This window comes from Oryctolagus cuniculus, chromosome 17, assembly GCF_964237555.1.
Source record: "Oryctolagus cuniculus chromosome 17, mOryCun1.1, whole genome shotgun sequence".
Lineage (NCBI taxonomy): Eukaryota > Metazoa > Chordata > Mammalia > Lagomorpha > Leporidae > Oryctolagus > Oryctolagus cuniculus.
Genome location: NC_091448.1, coordinates 65,032,109 through 65,058,005, shown reverse-complemented (window position 1 = coordinate 65,058,005; position 25,897 = coordinate 65,032,109). Strand labels below are relative to the sequence as shown.

The 25,897-nt window shown below is 55.3% G+C and overlaps 1 protein-coding gene and 1 long non-coding RNA gene across 7 annotated transcripts in view; one reads left to right on the top strand and one right to left on the bottom strand.

The window, feature by feature from the left end:
* Nucleotides 1-25,897, bottom strand: part of LOC138846302 (UPF0449 protein C19orf25 homolog) — a 251,330-nt gene that overhangs the window by 215,068 nt on the left and 10,365 nt on the right. For 2 of the 6 annotated variants that reach the window (XR_011383761.1, XR_011383760.1), the window contains exons 2-3: nucleotides 12,334-12,735; nucleotides 776-2,767 (exon numbers count right to left, since the gene is read on the bottom strand). The gene's annotated coding sequence lies outside the window, so the exon portion shown is untranslated. Of the gene's footprint in view, nucleotides 1-775; nucleotides 2,768-12,333; nucleotides 12,736-25,897 lie in introns of those variants that run through there. The other 4 variants (XR_011383763.1, XR_011383759.1, XM_070061691.1 and 1 more) reach the window with 4 other exon arrangements.
* Nucleotides 12,624-25,897, top strand: part of LOC138846305 (uncharacterized) — a 561,128-nt gene continuing 547,854 nt past the window's right edge. Inside the window, exon 1 of the long non-coding RNA XR_011383774.1 lies at nucleotides 12,624-12,752. This is a non-coding gene — a long non-coding RNA (uncharacterized lncRNA). The remainder of the gene's footprint in view (nucleotides 12,753-25,897) is intronic.

The following is a 25,897-nucleotide window of genomic DNA, read 5'->3' as shown; positions in this document are numbered from 1 at the left end:
GGGGAGCCAGGCTGGGACCCCACCCCGGCCTCCTGGTCCCAGTGAACCACAACAGCCAGCCCATGACTCACTGGGCGGCAAAGTATTATTATAATAAATGAAATGATATAGGAAAACATAATAGGTCAATTAAAAGGAAGAGATAATAAAAAATACAAGAGTTGTCAAGATTCCCAAAACATCCATCCAAATAGGTGAAAAATGCATAAAGACGATCACTGAGTGTTTAGATTACATGTTGAAAATATTTAATAAAACTCAGCTTCTAATAAAAAAACCTTACATCAGTGAAAACAAGCAGAAAGTAACTTCTTCAATCTGATCAAGATTAAAAGAAACCTACAAAAACCAACACAACTAATACAGAACCATTGAAAGCTTTTCCCTGGACGTAAGCCTACACCCAGATGCCACCACTGTTTCTTTTCAACTTTCTATTGTAAGAATTATACACAAAGAATTATATAGGATGACACTTAAGCACCTAAATAATTCATAAAATCTAATAATAAATACAACTGATACATAAATTTAACAATATTACTGAAAAGATCAATGCATAAAATCCACTAATTACTAAGTACCAGCAAGAAACAAACAGAAAATAATATTAAAGGGCAAGAGGCAGACTAGAAAACAAATATCTAGGAGAGATGAAAAAAAGGATTGAATTTGTAATATCTGTAAACATTATTAATATTAAAAACCCCACAGAGAAATGAGTCAGCAATATGAAGAAAATGAAAAAGACCAAAGCCAATAATCTCTAACTCACCTAAGCAGGTTACTGCAGCCTCCAGGTGGGATTCTCCCAGGAAGACCCGTGGGGAGGCAGGAGGGTCCCAGCTGGTGGCAGGACCCTGTTGGTGAAAGGGTGCAGCCCTGAAGGATGCCCTTGGCCCCTGAACCCAGGTCTCGCCTCTCTACCATCTGGGGTGGCCTGGAGTTCCCGTCCCTGCTGTAAAAATGCTGATTTGCTGCGTCTTCTGGGTCCTGTGTGCTGACGGCTATGTGAGCTGTCCAATCAGGCGCGGTGACGTCACTGCCACATAATCACACTGGACTGTGACACCACAGAGTTCCAAATTCCTGGAGGAGAGAGGTCCAAGGAGGGACCTCTGCCGCTGGGAGACTCCGGAGGTAGTGCGGCATCTGCTGTTCTCTGACCTTGTCCCCCACAACACAGCCCATCTTGGACTCCTGGGAATGGTGAGTGTGTGGGGCCAACTGTCCAGAGTGGGGGAAGGGGAAGCTGGTGGTACCTGTTGGCAGGACACAGGCTCCCAGAGGGCATCTCTGGAACCTTGGGCCCCATCTTACTGTCAGCACAGCACTTCCCTGGGTTCCTTGTGGTCTAGCGGGTGGGGCCTGGACTGGCACCCAGGACCCGGGCACCCTGCCCCTTCCCTGTTAGCAGAGAAGTCTGGGCCCCAGAGCCATCTGTGGGGAGCTGAGTGGCAGCAGCCCCACATTTCCCAGATTGTGCAGTGGGAACAGAGTGGTCACTAGGCAGCAGCAGTGCTGTGTGTATGGGGTTCATGCACGTGAGGAACTGTCATCTATGGGGTCCTCAGTTCTCCTTTCTTCCCATGCGGGAAACAGGGTCTCAGTTCCAGGACCTGGCCTTTCTGCGTAGCTTTCTAGGAAATACCCCAGTAGTTTTAGTATGTGCAATTATTAACTAGAAACAGTGTAGACTGCCTAACGATTTCTAAAATTTACAAGGAGGTTGAAGCTGTTTTTATGTGAGACTGTCAAGAAAACTTGAGAAAAGTTCTACTTTATTACACACAATCCTTTTTTAAAGAGATCATATAAATAGATGTTTTTGTACTGACATTTGGTAAATAATGACAGATTTCCCATGAGACTTTTTGTAAAGGAATTAGGACACATATAAGTTTCTCATTTAATGTCTTCATTTTTATATATTATTTATAACCATTCACTATATTCCCCCTAAACTAGGGTCTTCTTGCATTTTATTTGTTAAACTTTTCTTTGGTGAAGTATTAAGACTTTTTTTTTACTGTAAAGTGTATTTAAAATGTTATCTCAAAAACTAAAGAAAAAATACAAGGAAGAAGAGTGGGAGAGTGAGAAGAAGGATATATCATTATGCTTTTAGAATTGTGTATACAAACGATATTGCATCTGTTTAAAAAACTACCAATTTGGCTGGTGCCACAGCTCACTAGGCTAATCCTCTGCCTACGGTGCCAGCACCCCAGGTTCTAGTCCCAGTTGGGGCACCGGATTCTATCCCGGTTGCTCGTGTTCCAGTCCAGCTCTCTGCTGTGACCCGGGAGTGCAGTTAGGATAGCCCAAGTGGTCGGGCCGGCAGTCACATGGGAGACCAGGAGGAAGCACCTGGCTCCTGGCTTTGGATCAGCACAGCACGCCAGCTGTAGTGGCCATTTGGGGGGTAAACCAATGGGAGGAAGATCTTTCTCTCTGTTTCTCTCTCTCACTGTCTAACTCTGCCTGTCAAAAAAAAAAAAAAAACTACGGATTTCACAAATATTTACATATGGAATTTGACAAATATTTAAAACAAAATGAGACATTGTAGATACTTTCATTTTGATTATCATTCTTATCTAGGAGATCAGAAAGCAATCCTATCCTCTCATGTTAAAATATCCTAATATATTAGAGTGGATAGAGTTCTTGGCTCCTGGCTTCAGTATGGCCCAGTCCTGGCCATCGTGGCCGTTTGGAGAGTGGACCATCAGATGGAAGATCAGCAAAGTCCCAGAAGTGCCCCCTGGAGGACATGAACAGACCGTTTAGAATGTCAGTGCATGCCAAGGTTGGGTCTCTGCAAGCCACAGGCTCCTTGCTCCTCTGTCCTGCCCCAGTCACTATTAAACCATTTAGGGAGTAAGAAGCAAAATTACAGGGCAGAGACATGGGCACGGAGGATACTCACAGAGAAGGGAACCCCGAACTCTTAGCTCCTGCCTCTCTGCCATGCAGATATGGTGGTCACTGTGCTGCTGTGACAGCCGGTTAGGGACAGGGTGGCCATGGGGGCCTTGGGAAGTGAGATGACCACTGTGCCCAGGCTCCTGCAGAGATACAGGGCCCCAATTCTGAGGGTGGCAAGTAGGTCAACACTGCTTTACCTCACACTCACTCTTACACAGGGGCGGGCAGGAGCACTTGGCCCCTGTGAAACTGCCTTGCCATGTAGATCAGAGACCTGTACTCAGAACTACACATTACTTGGGTGAAGGTGGAGAAGCAGGGTGGCGTGCACCTGTGCAGCCTGGAATGTGACCATGGAATTGAGGAGTGACTGTAACTGGTGGTTACTTGTTACATGGTGACACAGCTGCTCAGTCTCAAGTGCCTGTTAAATTGTGAGGTGTCACAGTCAAAAACATTATGGAAAAATAAAGTACGTATCTGTCTAGACTTGATACTGGTATAATATTTTCACTTTTTGATGTAGTCTAATTTATATTTTATTTATTATTTTAAAGATTTATTTATTTATTTGAAAGTCAGAGTTACACAGAGAGAGAAGGAGAGGCAGAGAGAGAGAGAGGTCTTTCATCCACTGGTTCACTCCCCAACTGGCTGCAACGGCTGGAGCTGCAAGCCAGTAGCCAGAAGCTTCCTCCAGGTCTTCCCACATGGGTGCAGGGACTCAAACACTTGGGCCATCTTCTACTGCTTTCCCAGGCCATATCAGAGAGCTGTATCAGAAGCAGAACAGTCCAGACTAGAACCAGTGCGAATATGGGATACTGACACTGAAGGTGGCAGATTAACCCGCTACATCACAGGGCCAGCTCCTAGTCAAATTTATATTAATCTTTCTTTCTGTCCAGTACATCCATAAAGCTTCACTTAATTTTGTCTTATTTTCAATAGCTAAACATAATTTTTATCTTTTTCTTTGAGGCAGCCTTTAGAGAGATGACCCTCACATTAATCTAATCAGGACTCTAGTTTTAGTGATTTTGATATTTTGATACTCCTGGATTCTACTTTGCTTTTCTCTCCTACTGAATCTTCATCAAGAAAGGCCCAACATGGCCTGGCACTGTGCCTCAGTGGGTTAGGCCATGGCCTGATGTGCTGGCATCCCTTATGGGTGCTGGTTTATGTCCCAGCTGCTCCACTTCTGATCCTGCTCCCTGCCAATGCATCTGTGAAAGGTGCTGAGGATGGCCCAAGTTCTTTGACCCCTGCACCCACGTGCGAGACTGGAAAGAAATTCCTGGATCTTGGCTCTGGCCGATCTGGGCCTTGGGCATTTCGGCAATTCTGGGAGTGAACTAGCAGATGGAAGACATCTCTCTCCCCCACCCCCGTTCTTCCCTTTGTAACTGCTTTTCAAATAAGTCTTAAAAAATAAAGACCCAGCATTTGCTGAGGTCTGAATTTCTAGTCACTTCTTTATGCTCTCCATTCCCCTCTTTTTGAAATAGAATTTCTATAAGAGTTTGCCAAGCATTTGCTGCCATTTTATGTGGGTGTGGTGGGAGCAGTAAATTTGATGTTGGTTTCACAGATATAAAGATGGAGAGGGATGAGGCAAGGAACTATACTCCTATCAGTTCATCAGAGAAACCTTCTTCAACCTATACCCCCACCCCACCCCAGGGGCTCATGTCTTTGCCATTTTCAAAATTAACTGCATCTCTCAAAAGGTCCCTATGCAATTACAGCATTCATCCAAGGGCTGTCTTTTCAGTCCCTGTGAATACCATCAAAGGATTTAGATTGTAAAATTAAATGTAATTCCTCATAACTTTTTTTAAAAATATGTAAGTCTTCAGAGAGGTATATGTTTTCCGATGAATAGAAGGATTTGTTTTACTATTATTTACCCCAACCTGTCTAGATTAGAAGATAAAATTCTTCTCTGACTCTTAATTTGAAAGATGTATATTGAAATGACTTGTTCTTTGTCTTAGTGTCTTAATATACATGTTTCTATATATATCTGCTTTTGCTATCACATATATACATACATTACACACACATATATCTGAGGATACTTCAAAAAATTGTGAGAAAATAGAGTTAAAAGAATTCTGGCACAGGCCTTGTGGCACAGCAAGCTGGACACTACTAGAGACACCTGTATCCAATACTGGAGTGCTGACTGAAGTCCTGGCTACTCTTTTTCTCTCTTTTTTTAAAGATTTATTTATTATTTGAAAGGCAGAGCTACAGAGAGGCAGAGAGAGAGAGAGAGAGAGAGAGAGAGAGAGATCTTCCATCCAATGGTTCACTCCCCAGATGGCTGCAATGGATGAGCCTGGCCAGTCTGAAGCCAGGAGCCAGAAGCTTCCTCCAGGTCTTCCCACACAGGTGCGGGAGCCCAAGCACTTGGGCCATCTTCCACTGCTTTCCCATGCTACAGCAGAGAACTAGATCAGAAGTAAAGCAGCCAGGTCTCAAACTGGCACCCATATGGGATTCCAGCAGTGCAGGCGGTGGCTTTACCTGCTATGCCACAGCGCCGGCCCCCTGGCTACTCTATTTCTGATTCTGCTCCTTGTTAATGAATCCTGGGATACAGCAGATGATGTCAAATACTTGTGCATCTTTCACTCATTTGGGAGACCAAGATCATCATCCTGGCTCCTAGCCTGGTCTAGGACCAGCCCTGGCTGTAGCAGACATTTAGGAAGTGAACCAGAGAATAAAAGATCTGTTTCCTCTTCTCTCTTCTCTTTCTCTATCTAACTTTTCAAGTAGCTGAAAATAAACGCCACTGTGGGAGACACTGTGGAAAGTAGCTGAAAATAAACGCCACCAAGAGACTGCTGAAACTCAGGGCTGGTGCTGTGGCATAGCAGGTGAAGCCGCCACCTGCAGTGCTGGCATCCCATATGGGTGCCAGTTCTAGTCCCAGCTGCTCCACTTCTGATCCAGGTCTCTGCTATGGCCTGGGAAAGCAGCAGAAGATGACCCAAGCCCTTGGGTCCCTACACCCATGTGGGAGATCGGAAGAAACTCCTGGCTCCTGGCTTCAGATTAGTGCAGCTCTAGCTGTTGCAGCCATCTGGGGAGTGAACTATCAGATGGAAGACCTTTCTCTCTCTCACTACCCCTCTCTCTCTCTCTGCCTCTCCTTCTCTGTGTACTCTGACTTTAAAGTAAATAAATAAATCTTAAAAAAAGAGACTGCTGAAACTCTTAAGAGAGTTTGGTAAAGTTGCAAGATATGAAATCAACACACAAATATCAATACCCTTTGTATACACAGAAAAATGCCATGGCAGAGAAAGAACATGTAAGATCAATATCATTCACAATAGCTACAAAATATTTCAATACCTTGAAATAAATTTAACCAAGGATGTCAAAGTTCTCTACAATGAAAATTGCAATATAATAAAACAAGAAATCAAAGAAGACACAAAAAAATGGAAGAACCTTCCATGCTTGTAGATTGGAAGGATTAACATAATCAAAATGCCCATACTATCCATAGCAATTTACATATTCAAAGTTATCCTAAAAACAGATAAGCAAAAAAAAAAAAAAACTCAAAGTGGTCCAAATCAAAGTACCAATGACATTCTTCTCAGATCTACAGGAAACAATGCTAAAATTCATATGGAAGTACAAGAGACCACAGATAGCTAGAGCAATTGTAAACAAGAAAAAAAAAGCCAGAGGTATCACAATAAAAAACTTCAAGTTATCTTGCAAGGCACTTATGTTCAAAACAAGCCTGGTACAGGCACAAAAATAGACATATAACCAAGGGAACAGAATAGAAACCCCAGAAATCAATCCACACCTCTATAGCCAACTAATCTTTGACAAAGGAACTAAAATTGATCCTTGAAGAAAGGCCAGTCTCTCTCTTTCTTTTTTAAAAAAGGATTTATTTATTTGAAATTCAGCATTACACACAAGAGAAGGAGAGGGAGCGGGGGGGGAGAGGGAGGGAGAGAGAGAGAGAGAGAGAGAGAGAGGTCTTCCATCTGCTGGTTTACTCCCCAATTGGCTGCAATGGCCAGAGCTGCTCTGATCTGAAGGTAGGAGCCAGGAGTTTCCTCTGGGACTCCCACAAGGGTGCAGGGCCCCAAAGGCTTGGGCCATCCTCCACTGCTCTCCCAGGCCATAGCAGAGACCTGGATGAGAAGTGGAACAGCTGGGATACGAACTGGTGCACATGTGGGATGCTGGCACTGCAGGTGTTAGCTTCACCTACTACATAGGCATTGGCTTTTCCAGCTACGCCACAGTGCCAGCCCCCAGGACAGTCTCTTCAACAAAGTGTTGCAAGATGATTGAATCTCCACATGAAGAAGTATGAAACAAGACCTCTATCTTATACGTTATAAAAAATCAACTCAAATGGATCAGGGATCTAAATCTATGATCTGATACCAGCAAATTACTAGGGAACATTGCAGAAATTTTGGCATAGGCAAAGACTTCTTTGAGAAGACCCAGAAGCACAGGCAATAAAAGCAAAAGTAAACAAATAGGACTACATCAGGCTAAGAATCTTCTGTACTGCAAAGGAAACAGCAAAGTGAAGAAGCAACCGATAGAACAGGAGAAAATATTGCAAACTATGCAACTGATAAGAGATTAATATCCAGAACCTATAAGAGCTCAAGAAACTCATCAAAAGAAAACGAACAATCCAGTTAAGAAATGGGTAAAGGACTCGATCAGGCATTTTTCAAAGGATGAAATTCAAATGGCCAACAGACACCTGAAAAATACCCAGGATAATAGCCATCAAGGAAATGAGAACAAAAACCACAATGAAGTTTTCCCTCATCACAATTAGAACAGCTACTATATTAAAATCAATAAACCATAAATGTGAGTGAGGACGTCAGGGAAAAGCTGGGAATGTAAACTGGTACCGCCATTGTGGAAGACAGTATGAAGATACCTCAGAAATCTGAAAACAAATCTACCATATGACCCAGCCATCACACTTCTGGGAATTTACCCAAAAAATGAAAGCAGCATATGAGAGAGTTTATCTGAACCCCTATGTTTAATGCAGCACAATTTGCAGTAGCTAAGCTACAGAATCAACCCAGATGCCCATCAACCAATGTTTAGATAAAGAAAATGTGGTACATATAAACTATGGAATGCTACTTAGCCATAAAAAACAATGAAATTTTGTTGTTTGCAATGAAATGGTTGCAACTGGAATCCATTATACCTAGTGAAACAAACCAGTCCCAATGAGAAAAAATGCTTCCCATGATCTGTGGTAACTAACAGAGTACAAAAATGTAATGTATATGAGTGAAATGGACATTTTGTGGTTTGATTATTGTTTACAGCTCTTGTCCCTACCTTTGAAGAACACTGTTTTGTTTGTTTCTCCTTCTTAGTGCTTGTTACATGTGACTTGTTATTACTTGTGTTAGTGGGGGGTTAAGCTTATGATTATAAAATAAACTGAAAGTAAGTCATTGTAAAAATTAAAAGAAAGAGTAAGAAAGGAATGATAAGGGAGGGTAGAGTAGGAAGTATCACAATGCACCTAAATCTGCATATGTGAAATACATGAAGTTTACTCAACTTTTGTAAGTTTAAAAATTATTTTAAAAACCCAAAGTATTGAGTTTCTTAAAAAATGTTAAAACTATCACTCCTTCAAATGTCACTTACCTACTGGCAATGTTGGTTATTTAACTATCACTCCTTCAAATGTCACTTACCTACTGGCAATGTTGGTTATTTTTTCATCCCTAACTTCTCCCAAATAACTGCAAGTCATATAAGATCAGAAGCCATTTCTCCCTTTCATATCTTACATCATCCCTCACTCCATCCCAACACCAATGGTGGTATTTCAATATATATGGTCACTAATACATTCCACAGCAAGTAAAGTAAATGTATTCCTAAAACTTACTGAGATTTTCCTGTATGGTTTATTTTAAGCACTTTAGAAAGATTAGCTGCTTTATTTCTCACATTTATCCTAGGAATTGCAGCTTTTAATGCCTCCATTTTACACATGAGAAAACTGAGATTCATTAAGTAACCTAAGGAACAAGTAAATGACAGAGGCAGAATGAAAACCCAGGTGGCTGAGTCCAGGTTCCATGCTGCTACTCCACATTGGCTCTGAAGGGGCCTATTTATTGAACTCTGTAACTGTGTGGCCAAGTTCCTACAACCTGAATTCTGATTTGGAAGAACTCAGAGGAGGAGTGAAGAGGAGGCAGACATTGAAGGGGAAACACCTGCAGCCATGAAGCTGGATCATGTCTTCTGTGACAAGGACAGCAACTTCCACACTTCCAGAAGAATGACCCTGATCCCAGAACCCTGACAGAAGAGGCAAAGCAGCTCAGAGAGCAGTGAGTTGTCTTTGAGCCAGGTGATTATACCCCTCTGATTTTGCTGGCCCTTATCATAATCCAACTGGGCTAGATGCTACCCCTTGTGCAAGCCTAAGCTGGGAGCTTCCTGAAGAACACCTGGGCCTCAGAGAACATGGCCAGGAGCTTCCCAAAGAGTGTGAATGGAGACACAATCCTGACAGTGCAGACCTTGGCTCCTGCCATCAAAACCAGTGCAGTGCCCACTGCCCACCAAGACAGTCCCTGGGACCAGCACCAACAAGAAGTCTAGCTGAGTATCAGAGGCAAGAAATAGTAGGCAACAGCCATGCAGGTGACAAACAGGCAAACAGGAGTCCATTTTCCTTCCTTCAGAACAAGCTACCCTGAATACCCTTGTCCAGAAATGAAGTGAGTCCCAGCCACCTACTGCCAGTCTTCATGGGGGGTGATGGTGCTGTGGGAAAATTCCCTGTGATGAGACTCGAGAGTGCCCCTGTCCTGGCCACAGTAACCAAAAAGCTTGGTAAAACCAAGGGCCAGAGTCCCTTCCTCAGGGAACCCCAAAACCAAAGACCTGGAGCTCAGACAATAGTGAGAAGATCAGAAACAGTTCTTCAGGGAGGGAAGGGTCCCAGATAGCCAACTCAGCCCCCAGCTTGGGTTCAAACCCTACTGGGAGGGAGTGAATTACAGAGAGTAACCCTTGGCTTATCCTGCCCTGTTCTCTGGTGTCAAAGGCTCCTCCCAGGTCAGACATCAGCCTTCCAGTTCCCTCTACTCTGGACACCAGATTCCCTAGACATCAAGCAGCAGACTGAGTCCCAACAAGCAACAGGGATCTTGTTTCCCAATGCAAGTAGAAAAGAGGCCGCATGAAGCACCACAGCTCAGAAGCCCAAGAAGTGGGTCATGGGCCTCCGAAGCACAATCCTTCTAATCAATAGTTCCCACCACCTCCTGGGAAAACCTAGTCCATGAGTAAAACCAGATGCAGGCCTTGGTGGGCAAGGTCCTGATGGAGTTGCTGAAGCAGGAAAGAAACGGCCATGGACATCACCAAGATCAGCAAGAATGATCGCAGGAGCTGCAAATCAGGAGCTACCTGGGTCCTGTTGGCAACGAAGGCCCCCAGGAGCAAGCAGGGGCAGAAGCTGAAGGCTGGGGAAGGTGGAGATGGTGCTGGTTCCCAAGAAAATGCCTCTAGGATTCCAAGAGGAAACAAAAAAGCAGTGCAAGTGGTAATGGCAAAGAAAAAATGAAACTCCAGAGTGCCTGGGAGTGTCTGACACCCACGGATCGAGGGACAAGCTATAAGGGGATTTGGGAATGGTGAAGATTAAGGGTGGAGGTCAAAGCAACCTGAAAACAAGGAGAAGCAATCTAAGAAGGAAAGACAAAGGACAGCACAAAATGGAGAAGCAGAAAGCAAAAAGAAAACCTTTATCCCACAGCACAAATATAAATTTCCCAATCCAATATAACAAATATAAAATAGGAAAATTCTAAATTAAACTAAGCAACTTGAATCACAATTTAAAGACTACCAACCAATAAAAAGTTACAGAAACAAAGTTTAAGTTTTAGAAATACAAAATATTCCAAACATTTAAGAAAAAAAAGACACACTTATATTTCCCAGAGATGCCAAGGTAGAAATAAGCACAGAATATTTTCACATATTTTAGAAAGCCAGCATTACATAGATTATAATGCAAATTGATCAGAACTTGAAATATGAATTAAGTATAAGCCTGTCTTTTAAAAACACATGCATATCTCCTTAGTAGTTTTATAATAATGAAATACATATGAAAATAAAATGAATAACAAGTGAGATAGAAGAAAAATGCAAGAGGTGGTAACATTTTGAACAAGCCATGTAGATTGTCCAGGTAGTTGAAAAATTCAAGAAAATCACATGACCATTTAGATTGAATGTTGAAAAGCATTTAAAAAAATCATTGGAGGGTGAACCAAGGGCAAAGGAAGACCTTTCTCTCTGTCTCTCTCTCTCACTGTCCACTGTGTCTGTCAAAAACTAAAAAAAATAAATAAATAAATCAGCATGTAACTAAAAAAAACTTACTAGTTTTTTAGTAAAAATAAACTGTGGCTTCCCTACTCTGATCAAGGTTGTTTAAAAGGATCCTACAACAAACAACATAATTAATACGGGATCATTGACAGATTTCTCCCTTTAGAAACCTAGACCAGCTGACTCCACTGTCTCCAACTTCATCTTTTTTTATTCCATCCGCATTTATTCCAAATAGAATTAATATATTTATACTGGAAAGTCAGGCATATGAAATTCACATATGCACTTGTCTGCATTAGCATAGAGTTAGTGAACCTAAGAATCCTCAATTCCAGGCTGTGGTACATTTTTCTTCCTTCCTTCCTTCCTTCCTTCCTTCCTTCCTTCCTTCCTTCCTTCCTTCCTTCCTTCCTTCCTTCCTTCCTCCCTCCCTCCCTCCCTCCCTCCCTCTCTCTCTCTCTCTCTCTCTCTCTCTCTCTCTCTCTCTCTCTCTCTCTTTCTTTCTTTCTTTCTTTCTTTCTTTCTTTCTTTCTTTCTTTCTTTCTTTCTTTCTTTCTCTCCAGCTTCTTACTGGAGGAGTAGTCAGGGGAGGGGGAAAAAGAACAAAAGGAAAAAATAAGGTGTAAAGATCGATTTCTAAGCAATAAAATCTCAGTATATTGGAGATCTTTATTTAGAGAGAATCCATAACATCTAAAAACAAAAACTGATAAATGAATTGAACGAGCTTTCAAGAAAGATCAATAGCTTTAAAATCCACTAGATTACCAAGCACCGGCAAGAAACAAATAGAAGATATTAAAGGTCAGTAGGCAGAGTGAAAACATATATTGACAGTATTGACAGGGGAAAAAAAGGCTTCAATTATGTGATGCCTTTAAGCATTCTTCAAATCAATATTAAAACATGATACAAACGGCCCAACAGAAAAATGAGCAGAAATACAAAGCAAAAGCCCCTAAGCCAAGAAGCAGAATTTTAACTCACCTGAAGCAGGTGACCGCCAGCTGCAGCCAGGATCCGCCTGCGAGAAGCATGGGGCGACCCCGGGGTGATCCCAGCGGGTGGCAGGTGCACCACGCGGAGAGGAGCCCAGGAGGAGGGAAGGGGGCCGCTTCCCACCTCTCCTGATTCACACCAAGCACAGACCAGTTAGGGAGCCACGCCCTGGAGGATGCTGATTGGCTGAGTCTTTTGTGACGCTGTGTGCGCCCCCGTCCAATCAGGCACGGTGATGTCATCACGCGGGATCTTGACGTCACAGTGGTCTTAGAGTTCCTAGGCAGAGCGAGGTCCTAGGAGAGGGCTGCGCTGTTGCGAAGCTAAAGAGCCAAGTCGGGGTCTGCGCTCTCCACCTTCACAAGCTGGGAGTCGCCAGGTACCTAGGAGCTGAGGACCCCGACATGGTGAGTGTGTGGGCCTGGGGGTCCCGACAGGGGGAAGCGCAACCAGTGGAACCCCTTCCCTGGCACCCGGGACCCCCGACGCCCAGCCATACCAGGACACCTGGGACCCACGACGCCCCGCCTCTTCCCTGGCACCCGGGACCGTTGACGCCTGGTCCCTCCCTGGCACCCAAGAACCCCGACCCGTTCCCTGGTACCCGTGACCCCCGACATCCGGCCCCCTCCCTGGCACCACGGATCCTCAGAGCCCGGCCCCTTCCCCGACGCCCAGCCCCTTTCCTAGCACCCATGACCCCTGATGCCCAGCCCCTCCCTGGCACCCGGGGCCCCTGATGCCCAGCCCCTCCCTGGCACCTGAGACCCCCGACCCCTTCCCTGGCACCCGTGACCCCCAACGCCCGACCCCTCCCTGTCACTCGGGATCCCAGAACCCGTCCCCCTCCCTGTTACCTGGAACCTCCTACCCCCTCCCTGGCACCCATGACCCCAGACACCCTGCCTCTTCCCGACGTCCAAGATCTCCCTGGCTCCCACTGCCCGGACGCCTGGACTCTTCCCTGGCAAACGGGACCCTCGACGCCTGACCCTCCCTGGCACCAGGGACCCTGAAGCCCAGCACCTCCCTTGCACCCGGGACACCCGATGTCCTGTCCCTCCCTTTCACTTGGGACCCATGACGCTTGGCCTCCATCCTTTCACCCAGGACCTTGACGCCCGGCCCTTTCCCTGGCACCCAGAACCCTCAATGCCTGGCCCCTCCCTGTCACTTGGGACCCTAGATGCCCGGCCCTTCCCTGACACCTGTGACCCCCGACACCCAGCCACTTCTGGTACCCTGGACTCCAGATGCCCAGCCCCTTCTGGTACCCTGGACCCCAGATGCCCAGCCCCTTCCCTGGTACCTGGACCCAAATCGCCTGGCTCCCTATTGGGCCCCAGGATCCCTAACACGTGGACCCCTTCTTGAAACCCGTGATCCCTGAAGCCCGGCCATCCCTGGCACTCAGACCCCTGACGCCCAACCCCTCCCTGGCACCCAGGACCCCCAACCCCCTCCCTGGCACCCGTGGCCGTGACGCCAGGCCCCTCCCTGTCTCTCAGGACCCCAGACACCCAGCCCCTCCCTGGCAACAAAGATGCCTGACCATTTCCCTGTCACTGGGACCCCTGATGCCCGGCCCCTCTCTGGCACCCAAACCTCAATGCCCGACACCTCCCTGGCACCCGGGACACCCAACAACCTCCTGGCACCCAGGACCATTGACACCCGGCCATACCAGCACACCCGGGACCCATGACACCCAGCCTTTCCCTGGCACCTGGGACGGTCGACGCCTGATCCCTCCCTGGCACCCGAGAACCCCGACCCGTTCCATGGTACCCGTGACCCCCGATGTCCGGGCCCTCCCTGGCACCTCGGATCCCCAGAGCCCAGCCCCTTCCCTGATGCCCTGCCCCTCCCTGGCACCCGGGATCCCTGAAGCCCAAACACTCCCTGGCACCCGAGACCCCCGACCCCTCCCTGGTACCCGTGACCCCCAATGCCCGGCCCCTCCCTGGCACCCTGGACCCCTGGCACCCAGCCCCTTCCCTGGTACCCAAGACCCAAATTGCCCGGCTCCCACCTGGACCCAGGGATCCCTGACACCTGGACCTCTCCTTGAAACCCATGAACCCCGACGTCCAGCCGCCTCCATGGCACCTGTAACACCCGACATTCGGCCCTCCCTGGCACCCGGACTCCTGAAGCCTGACCCCTCCCTGGCACCCGGGACCCCCCAACCCCTTCCCAGGCACTTGTGACTCCCGATGCCAGGCCCCTCCCTGTCTCTCAGGACCCTAGACGCCCGGCCTCTCCTTGGCACCCAGGACACCTAATGCCCGACCCCTCCCTGGCACCCGTGAACCTTGATGCCTGGCCCCTCCCTGTCAATGGGACCGCAGATGCCCGGCCCCTTTCTGGTACCCAGAACCCCTGATGCCTGGCCCCTTCCCTGGTACCTGGGACCCCTGACTCCAGTCCCCTTTCCAGGTACCTGGGACTCCCATCGCCCAGCTCCCTCTGGGCCCCGTGACACCTGAAAACTTCCCTGACACCCATTACCCACAACGTCCGGCCCCCTCCCTGGCACCCGTGACCCCTGACACCTGTCCCCCTCCTTGACACCCGGGAACCATGACGCCTGGCCTCCCCCCAAGGCACACTGGAACCCCAACTCCCAGCCCCTTCCCTAGTACCTGGGACCCCCATCGCCTGGCTCCCTATTGGGCCCCAGGATCCCTGACATGTGGACCCCTCCTTGAAACCCGTGACCCATGAAGCCCAGCCGGCCCTGGGACCCGGACCCCTGACGCCCAACCCCTCCCTGGCACCCGGGACACCCAACCCCTTCCCTGGCACCAGTGACCCATGATGCCCGGCCCCTCCCTGTCTCTCAGGACAGCAGAAGCCCAGCCCTCTCCCTGGACCCGGAACATTGACTCCCGGCCTCTTTCCTGGTACCCGGGACCCATGACCCCTTCCCTGACACGCGGTACCCCCAACGCCCAGCCCCCTCCCTGGCACACAGCACCCTCAACGCCCGGCCCCTCCCTGGCACCAGGGACCCCTGACGCCCGGCCCCTCCCTGGCACCCGGGACCCTGACGTCAGCCCCTCCCTGGCACCCGGGACCCCTATCGCCTGGCTCTCTCCTGGGCTCCAGGATCCCCAACACCTGGCCCTCCTTGACACCAAGGACCCCTGATGCACGGCCTGACCCCTGAAGCCTGGCCCCTCCCTGTTACTTGGGACCACAGACACCCAGCCCCCTCACTGACACCCGTGACCCCCTATGTCGGGCCCCCTTCCTAGCACCCAGGACTCCTGCTGCCTGGCCCTTTCCCTGGCACCCAGGACCCTCGACCCCTTCCCTGTCACTCAGGACCCCCAAGGTCTGGCCCCCTCCCTGGCACCCAGGCCCCAACACCCAGCCCCTCCCAGGCACCCGGGACCCTTGAACCCCTGCTTGGCACCTATGGCCCCAGACATCCGGCCCATTCCCTGACATCCTAGACGTTGATGCCCAACCTCTTCCCTGGCACCCGGGACCCCTGATGCCCTACTGCTACCTGGCATCCAGAACCCCTGATGTCCAGCCCCCTCCCTGGCACCCCTGATCCCCGATGCCCAGCTCATTCCCCGACACCTGGCTCCTTCCCTGGGACCCAGGACCCCCATTGCTCAGCCCCCTCCCTGTCTCTCCAAACCCCTGATGCCTGGCCTCCTCCCTTGCACCCTGGACCCCTGATGCCCGGCGCCTTCCCTGGCACCAAAGAACTTCGACACCCATCGCCTCCTTGGCACCAGGGACCACTGACGCCTGTCCGCTCCCTGACACCCGGGACTCCCGACCCCTCCCTGGCACCTGGAACCCCCAACCCCCTCCCTGGCACCCGTGGCCAGGATGCCAGGCCCCTCCCTGTCTCTCAGGACCCCAGACACCTAGCCTTCTCCCTGGCAAATGAGATGCCTGACCACTTTCCTGTCACTGGGACCCCTGATGCCCGGCCACTCTCTGGCACCCAGACCTCAATGCCCGACACCTCCCTGGCACCCAGGACCCCCAACAACCTGACTCCCAGGACCCCCGACTCCTGGCCCCTCCCTGTCACTTGGGACCCCAGACACTCAGCCCCTTCCCTGGCACCTGGACCCTCCAACCCCATCCCTGGTACCCAGGACCCCCAACACTTGGCCCCCTCCCTGGCACCCAGAACCCTCAATGCCCGGCCCCTTCCTGGCACCCGGAACCTCTGACTCCTTCCCTGGCACCAGGGACCCCTGACACCCAACCCTCCTTGGTACCCGGGACCCCTGATGCCCGATCCCTTCCTTGGCACCTTGGACCCCCATAACCTGGCTCCCTACTGGGCCCCAGAATCCACAATGCCTGGCCTCTCCTTTCACCCAGGGCCCCTGATGCCTGGCCTCCCTGACACCCATGATCCCCCGACATCTGGCCGCCTCCATGGCACCTGTGAACCCTGGCACCTGGCCCCCTCCTTCTCACCCAGGAACCCTGACACTCAGCCTCCCCCGGCACCCTGGACCCCCAATACCCAGTCCCTTCCATGGTACCCGGGACCCCCATCACCCAGCTCCCAGCTGGGCCCCAGAATCCCTGACGCCTGACCCCCTCCTTGACACCCATAACCACTGAGGCCGGCCCCCTCCCTGGCACCCAGGACACTCAGCGACCGGCCCTTCCCTGGCACCCGGGACCCCTGACACCCAGCCCCTCGGACCCCCGATGCCTTGCCCCTCCTTGTCACTTGGGACCGCAGATGCTCAGCCCCCTCCCTGGCACCCATGATTCCCAATGTCCGGCCCCCTTCCTGGCACCCAGGGACCCTGCCACCTGGCCCCTTCCATGGCACCCAGGACCCCTGAGGCCCAGTCGCTTTCTTGGCACCCAGGATTCCCACTGCCTGGCCCCTTCCCTGGTACCCAGGACCCCCAATGGCCAGCCCCCTTTCTGCACCCAGGACCCCAACGCCCAGCACCTCCCTGGCACCCGAGACCCCCGACCCCCTCCCTGGAACCCACGACCCCCAACACCCGGCCGCCTCCCTGCACCCGGGACCCCGACGTCCAGCCCTATTCCTGGCAACCTAACGTTGACACCCAGCCCCCTCCCTGGCACCCATGACCCCTGACACCTGTCCCCCTCCTTGACACCCGGGAACCCTGACGCCCGGCCTCCCCCCAGGCACACTGGAACCCCAATGCCCAGCCTCTTCCCTGGTACCCGGGACCCCCATCGCCCTGCTCCCTATTGGGCCCAGGATCCCTGATGTGTGGACTCCTCCTTGAAACCTGTGACTCCCAAAGCCCTGCCGTCCCTGGCACCCGGACCCCTGATACCCGACCCCTTCCTGGCACCTGATACCCCCAACCCCCTCCCTGGCACCCATGAACCATGATGCCCAGCCCATCCCTGTCTCTCAGCACCCCAGATGCCCAGCCCTCTCCGTGGCACCTGGAACATCGACTCCCGGCCTCTTCCCTGGTACCCATGACAAATGACCCCTTCCCTGACACGTGGTACCCCCGATGCCTGGCCCCTCCCTCGCACCCAGGACCCCTGATGCCAGGCCCCTCCCTGGCACCAGGGACCCCTGATGCCAGGCCCCTCCCTGGCACCCGGGACCCCTGATGCCCGGCCCCTCCCTGGCACACGGGTCCCCCATCTCCTGGCTCCCTCCTGGGCTCCAGGATCCCCAACTCCTGGCCCCTCTTGACACCAAGGACCCCTGACGAACGGCCTCCTCCCTGGCACCCCAACGTCCAGCCCCATCCCTGGCACCATGGACATTGACACCCAGCCTCTTCCTGGGCACCAGGGACCCTCAACACCCTCCCTGGCACTCGTGACCCTGTCACCAAGCCCTCCCTGCCATTCAAGACCCCCGACGTCTGGCCCCCTCCCTGGCACCCCTGATCCCCAATGCCTGGCCCCTTCCCCAACGCCCAGCCCCTTCCCTGGTACCTGGGACCCCCATCACCCGGCCCCTCACTGTCTCTCAGAACCCCTGAAGCCCAGGCCCCTCCTGCGCACCCGGGACCCCCATCGCCCGGCACCTCCCTGTCACTTGGAACCCCTGACGGCCAGTCTCCTCCCTTGCAGCTGGGACCCCTGATGCCAAGCCCCTTCCCTGGCACACAGGACCCTCAATGCCCATCCCCTCCCTGGCACCCTGGACTCCTGATGCCCGGCCCCTCCCTGCAACCCAGGAAACTTGACGCCTGACCCCTACCTGTCACCTGGGACCCCCGACCCCCTCCCTGGCACCTGTGACCCCCGACTCCCGTCACCTCCCTGTCACATGGGACCCCAGATGCCCAGCCCCTTCCCTGGTACCCAGGACTCAAATCCCCCAGCTCCCTCATGGGCCCAGAGATCCCTGATGCCTGGACCCCTCCTTGAAACCCGTGACCCCCGACATCCGGCCTCCTCCAAGGCACCCGGGACCCCTGACACCTGACCGCTACCTTGCACCCGGGACCCCCCAAACCCCTCCCTGGCACCCCTGATCCTCAATGCCTGGCCCTTTCCCTAATGCCCAGCCACTTCCCTGGTACCCAGGACCCCCATCGTCCGCCCCTCACTGTCTCTCAGGACTCCAGAGCCCAGGCCTCTCCTGGGCACCTGGGACCCACATCGCCTGGCCCCCTCCCTGTCACTCAGGACCTCTAATGCTGTCTCCTCCCTTGCACCTGGGACCCCTGATGCCCAGCCCCTTCCCTGGCACCCAGGACTCTCGACACCCATCTCCTCCCTGGCACCCAGGACCCTTGATGCCTGTCCCCTCCCTAGCACCCAGGACCCTCAATGCCTGACCCCTCCCTGGCACCCAAGACCCCGACCCCCTCCCTGGCACCCGTGTCCCCGGATGCCCAGCCCCTCCCTGTCATTCGGGACCCCAGACACCCGGCCCCCTCCCTGTTACCTGGGACCTCCAACCCCTTCCCTAGCACCCATGACCCCAGACACCCGGCTTCTTCCCCCGACGTCCAAGATCTCTCTGGCTCCCAAGACCCCGATGCCCGGCCTCTTCCCTGGCTCCCGGGGCCCTGACGCCCAGCCCCTCCCTTGCACCTGGGACACCCAATGTCCAGCCCCTCCCGTTCATTCAGGACCCATGACGCCCGGCCTCCACCCTTGTATCCAGGAACCCTGATGCCCAGCCCTTTCATTGGCACCCGGGACCCCTGAAGCCCAAATCCTCCCTGGCACCCGAGACCCCCGATGTCCGGGCCCTCCCTGGCACCCGTGACCCCGGACACCTGCCCCCCTCCTTGACACCCAGGAACCCAGATGTCCAGCCTCCTCCCTGGCACCCTGGACCCAAATCACCTGGCTAAGTCCTGGGCCCAGGAATCCCTGACGCCTGGAACTCACCTTGAAACCCGTGAACCCCGACATCCAGCCACCTCCATGGCACCTGTGACACCCGACGCCCAGCCCTCCCTGGCACCTGGACCCTTGAAGCCCGACCCCACCCTGGCACCCGGGACCCCCAACCCCCTCCCTGGCACCTGTGACTCCTGACGCCAGGCCCCTCCCTATCTCTCAGGACCCTAGATGCCCGGCCCCTCCCTGGCATCCAGGACACCTAAAGCCCGACCCATCCTGGCACCCGAGACCCCCAACACCCTCCCTGGCACCCGTGAACCCTGATGCCTGGCCCCTCCCTGTCAGTGGGACCACAGACACCTGGCCCCATTCTGTTACCCAGGAACCCATCGCCCATCTCCCTCTGGGCCCCGTGACATCTGAAAACTTCCCTGACACCCATTACCCACAATGTCCGGCCCCCTCCCTGGCACCCATGACCCTGACACCTGCCCCCCTCCTTGACACCCGGGAACCCTGACGCCTGGCCTCCCCCCAGGCACACTGGAACCCCAATGCCCAGCCCCTTCCCTGGTACCCGGGACCCCCATCGCCCGGCTCCCTATTGGGCCCAGGATCTCTGACGCATGGACCCCTCCTTGAAACCCATGACCCCTGAAGCCCGCCCATCCCTGGCACCCGGACCCCTGATGCTCGACCCCTCCCTGGCACCTGGGACCCCTAGCCCCCTACCTGGCACCCGTGAGCCATGATGCCCAGCCCCTCCCTGTCTCTCAGCACCCCAGATGCCCAGCCCTCTCCCTGGACCCAGAACATCGACTCCAGGCCTCTTCCCTGGTACCTGTGACAAATGACCCCTTCCCTGACACGTGGAATACCCGATCCCCGGCCCCTCCCTCGCACCCAGGGACCCCTGATGCCCAGCCCCTCCCTGGCACCCGGGACCCTGATGCCCGGCCCCTCCCTGGCACCCAGGACCCTGATGCCAGGCCCCTTTCCTGGTACCCGGGACCCCTATCACCTGGCTCCCTCCTGGGCTCCAGGATCCCCAACGCCTGGCCCCTCTTGACACCAAGGACCCCTGAGGAATGGCCTCCTCCCTGGCACCTGTGACCCCTGACACCTGGCCCCCTTATTGTGACCCGGGAATGCTGACGCTCACCCCCCGGCACACTGGACCCCCGACACCGAGCCCCTTCCCTGGTACCCCGGACCCCCATCACCCAGCTCCCTACTGGCCCCGGGATCCCTGACGTCTGGCCTCCTCCTAGACACCTGTGACCCATGTCGCCCAGCCCACTCCCTGGCACCCAGGACCTTCGATACCCGGGCCCTCCCTGGCACCTGGAACGTTGACTCCCAGCCTCTTCCCTGGTACCCAGGAAACCTGACCCCTTCCCTGACACTTGGGATCCCTGATGCCAGGCCCCCTCCCTGACACTCAGGACCCTTGATGCATGGTCCCTCCCTGGCACCTGGGATCCCTGACAACGACCCCTCCCTTGCACCCGGGACCCCCAACTCCTTCCCTGACACCCGGGACACCCGATGTGCGGCCCCAACCCTGGAACCTAGGAACCCTGCCGCCGGCCCCCTTCCGTGGCACCCAGGACCCACGAGGCTTGGCTGCCTCCCTGGCACCCAGAACTCCCACCGCCAGTCCCCTTCCCTGCACCGGGGACTCAGACGCCAGGTCCCTCTCTGGCACATGGGGCCACCGACCCCCCTCCCTGGCACCCATGACCTCTAAGTCCAGCCTCCAGCCTGGCGCCCATGACCCCTGAAGTCTGGCCCACTCCCTGGCATCCCAGGCCCCCAACACCCAGCCACTTCTCCAATGCCCAACACATTCCCTGGTACCTGGGACCCACACCATCTGGCACCTTATCAGGCACCCGGGACTCCCAATGCCTGGCACCTCACTATCACTGGGGACTCCAGATGCCAGGCCCCCTTACTGGCACCAGGGACCCGTGATGCCAGGCTCCTCCCTGGCACCCGGGACCATTGACAACTGGCCCTACCTGGCACCTGTGACTTCCGACGCCTGGCCCTCCATGTCACTTGTGACTCCCGAATTCCGGCCCCCTCCCAGGCACCTGGGATCCCTGACACCCGACACCTTCCCTGATGCCTAGCCCTTCCCTAGTACCCGGGAACCCCATCGCCTGGCCCTCTCCCTGTCTCAGGGGACCCCAGAAGCCCGGGCCCCTCCTGGGCATCTGGGACACCTGACATCCAGCCCCTCCCTGTCACTTGGGACCCCAGATGCCAGGCCCCCTCCCTGTTTCCCGGGACGCCCGACACCCTGCTGGCGCCCATGACCCCAGATGCCCGGCCCCTTCCCTGGAACCCGAGAATATGACGCCAGGCCTCTTCCCTTGAAACTAGGATCCTTGACGCCAGGCCCCTACCTGACACCCAGGACCCTGACACCTGGCCTCTTCCCTGGCAACTGGGACACCTACGCTTGGCCCCTCCCTGGCACCCAGGACTCCTGATGTCCGGCCCCTCCCTGGCACCCGTGACCCCAGACGCCCGGCCTCTTTTCTGGCACCCTGGACCCCAGATGCCCAGCCCTTTCCCTGGTATCCGGGACCCAAATTGCCTGGCTCCCTATTGGGCCCCGGGATCCCTAACACGTGGACCCCTCCTTAAAACCCGTGACCCCCGAAGCCCAGCCATCTCTGGCACCCAGACCCCTAATGCCCGACCCCTCCCTGGCACCCAGGACCCCCAGCCCCCTCCCTGGCACCAGTGGCCATGACGCCAGGCCCCTCTCTGTCTCTGAGGACCCCAGATGCCCAGCCCCCTCCCTGGCAACCGAGATGCCTGACCACTTCCCTGTCACCGGGACCCCTGACGCCTGGCCCCTCTCGGGCACCCAGACCTCAATGACGCCCAACACTCCCTGGCACCCGGGACACCTAACAACCTCCCTGGCACCTGGGACCCTCGACACCCGGCCATACCAGGACACCCGGGACCCATAACGCCCAGCCTCTTCCATGGCACCCGAGACTGTTGACGCCCGGTCCCTCCCTGGCACCTGAGAACCCCAACCCGTTCCCTGGTACCCGTGACCCCCAGCGTTTGGCCTCCTCCCTGGCACCCCACATCCCCAGAGACTGGCCCATTCCCCGACGCCCGGCCCCTCTCTGGCACCCGGGACCCCTGATGCCCAAACACTCCCTGGCACCCGAGATCCCCCACCCCCTCCCTGGTACCCGTGACCCCCAATGCCTGGCCCCTCCCTGGCACCCTGGACCCCTGACGCCCAGCCCCTTCCCTGGTACCCAAGACCCAAATTGCCCAGCTCCCACCTGGACCCAGGGATCCCTGATGCCTGGAACTCTCCTTGAAACCCATGAACCCCAATGTCCAGCTGCCTCCATGGCACCTGTGACACCAGACGCCCGGCCCTCCCTGTCACCCGGACCCCTGAAGCCTGACCCCTCCCTGACACCTGGGATCCCCAACCCCCTCCCTGGCACCCGTGACTCCCGACGCAAGACCCCTCCCTGTCTCTTGGGACTTTAGACACCCGGCCCCTGCCTGGCACCTGGGACACCTAACGCCTGACCCCTCCCTGGCACCCATGAACCCTGATGCCTGGACCCTCCTTGTCAGTGGGACTGCAGACACCCAGCCCCTTTCTGATACCCCAGACCCCTGACACCCGGCTCCTTCCCTGGCACCCGGGACCCTCGACCCCTTCCCTGTTACTCAGGACCCCAGAGGTCTGGCCACCTCCCTGGCACCAGGACACCAATGCCCAGCCCCTCCCTGTACCCGAGACACTCGACCCCCTCCCTGGCACCCGTGACCCCAGACATTTGGTCCCCTCCCTGACACACTAGACATTGATGCCCCGCCTCTTCCCTGGCACCCAGGCCCTTCACACCCGTCCCCTCCCTGGCACCCATAACCCCATCACGCGGACCTCCCTGTCACTCGAGACCCCCAATGTCCGGCCCCCTCCCTGGCACCCCTGAAGTCCATTGCCCAGCGCCTTCCCTGACGCCTGGCTCCTTCCCTGGGACCCAGGACCCCCATCTCCCAGCCCCCTCCCTGTCTCTCCAAACCCCTGATGCCTGGCCTCCTCCCTTGCACCCTGGACCCCTGATGCCCGGCGCCTTCCCTGGCACCAACGAACCTTGACACCCATCCCCTCCCTGGCACCAGGGACCACTGACGCCTGTCCACTCCCTGACACCCGGGACTCCTGACCCCTTCCTGGCACCTGGGACCCAGCCCCCTCACTGGCACTCAGTAACACTGGGCCCAGATCTTTCCCTGGCACCTGGGACCCCGATGCCTGGCCCCTCCCTGGCACCCAGGACCCTGAACACCCAGCCTCCTCCCTGACACCCAGGAACCCTGCTGCCTGGCCCCTTCCGTGGCACCCAGGACCCATGAGAGTCGGCCGCCTCTCTGGAACCCAGGACTTCCACCTCCCGGCCCCTTCCATGCACCCAGGACCCTGACGCCAGGCACCTCCCTGGCACCGGGGACCAGTGACCCCCTCCCTGGCACCCATGACCTCGAAGTCTGGCCTCCACCCTGTCTCCTGTGACCCCCGAAGTCTGGCCCCCTCCCTGGAACTCCAGACCCCCAGTGCCCAGCCCATTCCCCGACACCCAACCCATTCCCTGGTACCCGGGACCCACACCATATGGCCCCTTCCTGGGCACCCAAGACTCCCGACGCCTGGCCCCTCACTGTCACTGGGGACTCCAGACACCAGGCCCCCTTACTGGCAAAGGGGACCCGTGACACCTGGCCCCTTCCCTGGCACCCAGGACCCTTGATACCCGGCCCTCCCCGGCACCTGTGACTCCTGATGCCTGACTTCCATGTCACTTGGGACCCCCGAATTGCGGCCCCCTCCCAGGCACCTGGGATCCCTGATGCCCGGCCCCTTCCCTGATGCCCAGCCCTTCCCTGGTACTCTGGACCCCCATCGTCTGGCCCTCTCCCTGTCTCAGGGGACCCCAGAAGCCCGGGCCCTTCCTGGGCATCCGGGGCACCCGACATCCAGCCCCTCCCTGTCACTCCGGACCCCAGACACCTGGCCCCCTCCCTGTTACCCGGGACGCCCGACACCCTTCCTGGCACCCATGACCCTAGACACCCGGCCCCTTCCCCGATGCCCAGCATATCCCTGGAACCCAAGAATCTGATGCCTGGCCTCTTCCCTTACAACTAGGACCCTCGATGCCAGGCGCCTCCCTGGCACCCGGGACCCTGACGCCTGGCCTCTCCCTGGCACCTGGTACCCTCAACGCCCGATCCCTACCTGGCATCCAGGACCCCTGATGCCAGGCCCCTCCCTGGAGCCCGGGACGCCTGATGCCCAAACCCTCCCTGTCACCCAAGACCCCGACTCCCTCCCTGGCACCCGTGACCCCCGACGACCGGCCCCTCCCTGTCACTCAGGACACCAGACGACCAGCATCTTCTGGGACCCAAATCGCCCGGCTCCCTCCTGGGCCCAGGGATCTCTGATGCCTGGATCCCTCCTTGAAACCCGTGACCCCCGATGTCCTGCCATCCCGGGCACCCAGACCCCTGATTCCTGACCCCTCCCTGGCACCTGGGATCCCCAACCCCTCCCTGGAACCAGTGGCCCCAACGCCAGACCCCTCCCTGTCTCTCAGGACCCCAGACGCCCAGCCCCCTCCCTGGCAACCGAGATGCCTGACCACTTCCCTGTCACTGGGACCCCTGACGCTGGCCCCTCTCTGGCACCTGGACCTCAATTCCCAACACCTCCCTGGCACCCAGGACCCAAAACAACCTCCTGGCACCTGGGACCCCTGACTTCCAGCTCCTCTCTGTCACTTGGGACCCCAGACGCTCAGCCCCTTCCCTGGCACCTGGAACCTCCAACCCCTTCCCTGGTATCTGGGACTCCCAACACCCGGCCCCCTTCCTGGCACCCAGGATCCTTGACACCCAGCCCCCCAACCCGGCACCCGGGACCCCTGATACTCAACCCTTCCTGGTACTCGGGATCCCTGACGCCTGGCCCCCTCCTTGTCACCCCAGAACCCTGACACTCAGCCTCTCCCTGTACCCTGGACCCCCAACACCCAGCCCCTTCCCTGGTACCCGGGACCCCTATCACCCGGCTCCCTCCTGGGCCCCAGGATCCCCGACGATGCCTGGACCCTCCTTGATGCCCAAGACCCCTGAAGCCTGGCCTCCTCCCTGACACCTGTGATCCCCAATGTCCGGCCCCCTC